Consider the following 7,385-nt stretch of genomic DNA (forward strand, 5'->3'; position numbering starts at 1 on the left):
GAACTATTTATATTTTTGGGAAAAAATACACAATTCGTTTTTGCACTTGCCGCGAGAAATAGGGTTCGAAATCACTTTACGCCGGGGGGGGTTTTGGCCGGTTTTTTCCAAATTCTGGAATCTCAATTTTTTAAATAGGGACGTAAAGTGGTTTCCCCCGGTAAACCCCCTCGTCGTTTTCCCCCTTTCCCAAAAAATCGACTTTTCGCAACCTTTTAGTTAAATACAAAAATGGAATACGGCCCGTAAACCAAATAGGCCGCTAGTAAATCCCTTTTCCCCAACTTGATTTTTCTGTTTCGAAACCTTTAATACGAAGGAATAGGGTTATTTAGAATCGCCCGTAACCCTTTTTTACGACTGTTCGCACTTAACCGTGATCAAGTCAAATCGTTCCTTTTCGAAAAACACTAGAAAGCACGTAAAATCACATAGACTGCTAAAAACAAGTAAAACTTAGGAAAAAAGCATCGTGTGGCGTAAAATCACGCCACATAAACGAGGGCCAAAACCAAAAAAGGGGGAAATTGGGGGCCCCCAAAGACCGGAAAAAAAAAAAAAAGGGGAACATTGGTCTAGAATTAGGTACAAATGTTACAAAGAAAATGTTTTTCCCGCAGGTTTCAAGCCTAACACAATGATATTTGGAAAAAGGAAGAAAGTGAGTAGAAAACCCAAGGGGGATCAATGTCAATGTCCGCCGGACCCCGGAAAAGGGAAAAAAAGGGCGTAAAGGGGAAAGAAAGAACCCAAAGGGGGAAGGGAGGGAGAGATGCAATTTAAGATGGCAATTAAAAAATATATTCAACGATGTTGGACTACGAGAGGACCCTTGCCGAGAAAAATCAAGGATCCAAAACCGGGGGGAAAAGGGGGGGAGAAAAAAGAAAACCTCCGGGGAAAAATAACATAAAAGAGGAGAAAGGAAGGAATATGTGGAGGAGGAACTGGGGAGAAGGAAAGACCGTAACTAAGATGGAACATATTCTATACAAGTCGTAAAGAGGGTTATGTTCCCCACGAACATTTAAGGGGGGGGGAGGGACTAAGCGAATATCTAATGAAAAATTTTTGGGGGCAAAAAAATGGTTACGGGGTTTTTTCTTAAGGAAAGATGTAAAGATGGGTTGCCAAATTACCGAGAATAATTCAAAAAACAACGGTGGTAGGTCGAACCAAAGATCTATTGACACCTTGAAAGATAAGAGAGGCGAAGACAAAGAACATAAGGTTGCGAACCCACGCTAAGGTTTTTTTGAGCTAATTTGGGCATTGCTACCCTTTGAAAAGATTTCAACATAAATGTGCCAAATTTGAGAGCAAGGTCGAGAAAAGGGAAAAATAAGAGTTCGAATAAAAGGAAGAGCGATACGAGATAAGTGCCCGGAATGATTAAAAGGCCATTTATAAGGTAAGACTTTTTCGGGAAAGGTTTTTAAAAACTCAGTAAAGGGGTTCACAGAATTGACTTTGACATTTGGGTTCCCCGTTTCGAATGAGCATTCTAAGTATCACCCATGAAAAGCGTAACGAGATTCGAAAAAGGAAAAAGCTTACCCCGGATATATGTTTATTACGGTTTGTAAGGTGAAGGGTTTCTACTAAAGCGGGGTTTTTTTTAAGGATTGTAGCAAAAAAACGAGGAGATTTGGAAAGCCGAAGGAGAGAAGAAGAAATTGTTTGGTAGATAAAGCATGTTATAGCAAAAGGAGACCCCCCCGAGATCCATACAACACCTTAGAGGCTATTTGAACATTCGAGGACGAATATTCTAATGGGGGAAGGATGTTATACCCCGCATTTCGAAGGGGATATTTCGATTCGGGGAAAGTTAGGGGAAAGACTATTTTCCGACTTTGTTTAATACAAAGTTGCGAATTTCTTTGGAGGAAACTTTAAAGGGAAAATTTGGGGCCAAAAGTTAATTATAAAATTTGGCCATTTCATAAAATTTAAAAGGCCTGGGGAGGGCCAAGGTGGGGCCCGGGGCCAATGGATGAATTATATATGTGTGTATAAGAGACAATTAGTCATCTTCATCATTTTCCACTCAAGAAATTTCAAGAAATTTGAGAAAAAAAAAGAGGAGAGTATTCGCCAGGTGACAAAAATGGAAGCCCAAAGGGAGGCCCAAAAAATTATTTTCTTTATCTTTCTTATTAATTGGAACCCTCGAACGTGGGGGTTGTTGAAGCAAGCAAATCGTTCGTTTTTCCCAATTTACCCTTTGGCCGGGGGTGAAGCGGGGAAAAAGGGAGGTTTAATCTTCTTTACATGTTTTTTTTGGTGGTTGTCAGGAATGTAGAAATGAATGAAGTTCTAAAATAGATTTTGCGGTGTGGCCGGTAGTGGGGTATAGGTAAAGGGAAGAACAAATTTTCAAATATAGTTTTTTTCGTTTTGGGGATTCTATGATAAAAGGAAATTTAATGGCCAATGAGGTTATAATCGTTTAGGGCTTGTTATGGGTTTATGGAACCCCAAAGATGTTTTCGATTTGGGAAAATATCGAAAAGGGGATTGTTGGTATTTTTAAAAAATGGAAGAAAAAGAGGGTTTGTTGTTTCGGGAACTGAGGTTTCGATGGAGGTTGGGGGTTGTTTAAAATTTGCGGGTTTGATTGAAATATCCTTGAATCTTGTTTGAATGGTTTTGGATTAATAATTGAACTTGAGCATTGGTGTTAGTTTGATTATAGCGGTTAAATTTGAATGAAATGAAATGCCCGAATTATAGGAAAAAAAATTATAATGTTAGAAGCGTTTTAATTGATTGACGATTTGCTAATATGATTGTTGGTATTGTTGTTGATGACGAGGGAATTTGGGGATGTTGGTTTTTTTTTGGGGGAAAGTGCCCAAATTTTTTTGAAAAAGTATGCGGGTTAATTCCTAAGTATCTATACCTAAGGGGAAAAGAGTTGTTGAGATCTTGGGGCCCCAGGTTAAGTTTGGATTAGCGTCGAAAGCGGACGAGGTATGTAAACTTAACCCCTTTTTTCTTTTGGGAGTCCTGGTAAGAGGTTATGATACGACCTCGGGGGAACCTATTCCGATCCTAGCCACGATTCTTATTCACTTCGAGTCCGCACTCTTTTGTAATTGAGCTATGGGCTTTATGTCTTTTTTTGTTTATTTTAAGGGCAAGAAAAGAATTTTTTTATCTTAAAGTTCTATGTCAAAAGTGTCCCAACTTTTTTAGAACGATCGCCTCGAAGCCGGAGGCTATGTAACGTATAGGACATACCTTCCATGGCGAGCCCCGGGTTGGGTTTCCTCGTCCGTGGGTCCCCCGACTTTCCTTTTTATAGTTCTAACGACCTTTTGGGAAAAAAAATAATATCATCCCGACCCCCCAAGATTACTTTTTTATCGTGAGTCCAAAAAGGATTTTTTTTTCATACGATTTTTATACGTCATGATTTCTAAAGTTTTATTTGATATGTTCCCGGGGATATTCAAGAAACTTGATTTGACTATTGTCTCGGTTTTTAAGAGTTTATTTTGATTATTCTATTGGGGCTTTGTAAGTGTTTTAATTGCATATAGTTTCCCACGATTCGCCCGGGACCTATTGTCACCCCTTTTGGATCCCGGCCGGATATCATCGTCGCCTATGCTTTATTCCCGGGGGTGAGAGTTTTTGAATAGAGAGGGAAGATAGTGTTATGAAGTATGAGTGATACAAGAGGTTTGGGATACAAATTCGAATATGATGATTAGGCGCCCAGAAGGGGCGACCATGTTTTCCGCCGGTCCCATTACTTTTTGTAGTGGGATGTATATGATAATAGAGGGGAGATCTTATTTACCCGTCCCCCACTAGAGGGCGGGGGACGTTAACAAGGAGAATGATTTAACCCGGGGTCCCCCCTGGGGTGGACACGATATGGGCATATGATACATGACATTTGCATGATTTATGTTCGGGGGTAAGCATTTTTTGGGATTTGTCATTATACTTATTCTCCTATCTCTTATGCATGATTAGATTTGAAAAGCAAACGTTTTTGGGATTCGATTATTATGCTCACCGCTCCTCTTGTTAACCCGTTTTTGTATTTCATGTTTTATACTCGCCCTATTTCATCGACCCCTTTTTCTGGGGGGGCCCCCTCCGCGGGAGGGGAAAGTTCGGTGATCCGTCCCCCAGGGCATCTTTCCCCGGGGTTGGGGTGCTTTTTTGATCCAGCCCACATTTTTGGTACGACATTTCGTTTTGTATATATGTTTGTTTTGTCGGCGGGGCCCCTCCCCTCATATGGTTCTTTAGCTCTTGAGATCCGAGACATAGCGGGGGTTTGGGGGTTTAGGGGCGTCCGTAGGTTTGGGGACGTCCCCATACTATTGGGGCCCCCGGCAGCCGTTATGTATATATGTACGGCCTTTGGGGGGGACGTTTCCTTTTTTCTATAAGCTTTTTAGCTTCGGGACCGATTAGGGGGCGACGCCTTTCCCCCAACCCCTTAGTTAGAGTGGATGATTATGAAAGGGGGACGAGTGCCCCCGGGCCTATCACGCCACGGGGTTTTCGGGCAAAATCGCCCATGAAGAACATAACAGAGGAGGATGTTGACCAAGATAGTAAAGACAACGAAATTCGCCAAACGCTTGAGCGAGCTTCCCTGAATTAAAAGACACCAACAGCATGTTTCTATGTTGGGGGTCAGGAAATCCCGCTTTTTTTCGAAGAGATGTCAAAAAAGAGGGTTTAAAAGGAAAGGAAGAAAGTAAGGAAAAATGAAAAACAAAAGGAAACTCATTTACTCAATTAAAAGATTCTATATGAAATGTGTATCGTTGGTATGTCCAATAATATTGTACAAATATCTCATGCCAAGCTTGACACCTAAGATGAAAGAATGGCATGACCCATGGAATATATACGGGGGATCGTAACTAAACGATTATGAAATATTTGTATTGGGGGGAAAAATTTAAAAAAAATATGTTACATTACAAATCAGCCAGATGAAAATTTAAGGAAAGACTCGTCAAAGTTCCAAGATTCACCCAGAGTTGATTATCCCCTCGCCGACATTCGGGAATAAGTTCCCGGAAAGGATGTTACACTCTGTACTTTAATGTTAAATTCCCCTTAAATGAATCAATAAGCCGGAGATTTTAAGTACCTTTACAAAGATAATGATTGGTAAAAAAAGTGTTAAGGACGTATCAGCGAGGGTGGAGGTTACACGAATCAAATATGTTATAACCCGTATTCAGGGTTAAATGGGGGAGTGCTTAATATGCTAAGTAGGTCATGTTTTAAGGTACTTGAATCATATAATAGTACTAAGTTAAGTTTTGAAGTCAATCCAGAGTTAACAAAAGTCGCGAAAGTTATCGCAAGTTACTTCTCATAATTTTTACTCGAGTTACGGGGTGATCCACCACCAAGTCAAGGTCTACGAGTCTAGTTTCTAATGCATTAAACTTTTGTTTTCTTGAGTTCTTTTACTATCCGACCAGGAAGCTTGCTCCCGCATCCACATCAAGGTGACAGGATTCGAACGAGAGATATTCGCGTTCTGCTAGATTGCACCGAACACCTTTTGGACCTACATAGGCGGTGGCCGACCTTGGAACATTTTAAAGTGATTGGAATGATCCGTTTTGGTCATTTTAGACCAAGTTTAGTTTCCACACTCTCTCAATACCTTATAATAGTTCTCCAAGGTTCCAAGGTGAATCCAAGGTGGTTTTACCTAAACCCAACCTCCAAGATAGTTTAAGTGAAGAAAATATTTCCATGGTGTTTGATGGCTTTGAGGGTGCTTGTAAGATAAGGAAAGCTTTGGTTCCAGCTTTTTCTCACTATTTAAGTTAAGCATAACACCCTATTTCTTTTTCTTAAGCTTATCTAGTTGTTGGTTACGTTGTTTGGGTGAAAAGTCTGAAGATAGTACTTGAAATAACATAAGATGTCGTCTTTTGTCGACTGTTTTGGTGTGATATATATGACTTCTTATGGCTGGAAATTTTTTTTAAAAAAGCTTCGTTATGTTGTGGTTGTTGTTATTCATGTAGTTGTGTTGGTCATTAAGATGGTGTTATAAGCTAGAAGAAGAAATGGCCATATAACACCTGAAGTTGTGTATGTTGTTGTTAACTCTTGTCAGTTGTTTGATGTTACTTTTAAGATGGATTTAAGACTGGAATTTCATGTCAATATAAATGTTTATATTTTAGACCTGTTGATGGTTTCGTAAGTATGCGGGAGATTGGAAAAAGAGTTGGGTTTTGGTTCCAATCCGAGGCTTGTCGCTCATCGTGATAAATAGTAATTTCGCAGTGATGTTTGTGACTTGTTGTTGTAGATTGATTTATGATATTGGGATGTTGGGTGTGTTGTAGTGCTGCAAGTATATAGTTGAAGGTTGTATGTGTTCTTGTTGTTTTTATGGACTTGGGAAAGTAAGAAAAACAGGGGATATGCTGCCCGATTTTATATAGAACGAGCTTGTGCTCGACAAGGATTGTGAACTACTCGTAATTAACGTTAAGTCCTTATTGTTGGTTGTAGACTTAGGAGTGAAGGGGGATGATTCGCTTGATACATTGTGGTTCGATATAAGGTATGTTAAGGCACCTTCTTTCTTTCTTTTGGCATGATTCCGAACGAACGAAACATAAATGAGTGATATTCATAAACGACTCTAATCTTAGTTGTTTAGAAGCTCATGTTCATTGTCTTCCATGATGTATTCGACCCGTATTACATTGATCTTTGATTCCTAATGAATTGTATGTTGATGGTATTTCTACTTCTTATAATATCATATGTTGACGAGGTAGCTCACATAACGTATTTGGAGGTTTACCGACCTTACGTCACTCTGAAAGGTTCAGGATGTCTTTTTATGCGTCACTCATGTATATTCTATATACATCTATTTTCTGACACCGAGTCGCGCTATAGTCAGTTGGGTACGGCACCTATTGTACAGACCACTGCAGTTGGATACGCTGTGATGATGTTAGCCCCAAAGAGCGGCTTGATAATGATGATAATGCAGCTCTATAGTAGGTCTTATATATATGTATATGTTTTTAAACGAAAGCATGCATGTCATACGCCCTCAGCGGCATTTAGAGTTGCAGGTTCCTCTTTCTTATCTCTATTTACATTACTTCTTTTACTTATGTTATATCCCGTATTTTTGTAAATTGGGATATTTTAAGCTAATCGCGATAAGTTAAGGACAAGACTATTTTGGGATCCGAGGTAGAGACTTTTAACCTCTGATTTTGTTTTAAGGCACAAGTTGCTTATAAATTTTATTTGGTATAGAAATATCAATGGAGATTAGGGATTATTTAACCATGATTATATTATCAAGTGGGATTAAAAGTTTAATTATTTCACTAATTGGCCATTTGGGT

This window comes from Lycium ferocissimum, chromosome 7 (genome assembly GCF_029784015.1).
Source record: "Lycium ferocissimum isolate CSIRO_LF1 chromosome 7, AGI_CSIRO_Lferr_CH_V1, whole genome shotgun sequence".
In the NCBI taxonomy this organism is placed as follows: domain Eukaryota; kingdom Viridiplantae; phylum Streptophyta; class Magnoliopsida; order Solanales; family Solanaceae; genus Lycium; species Lycium ferocissimum.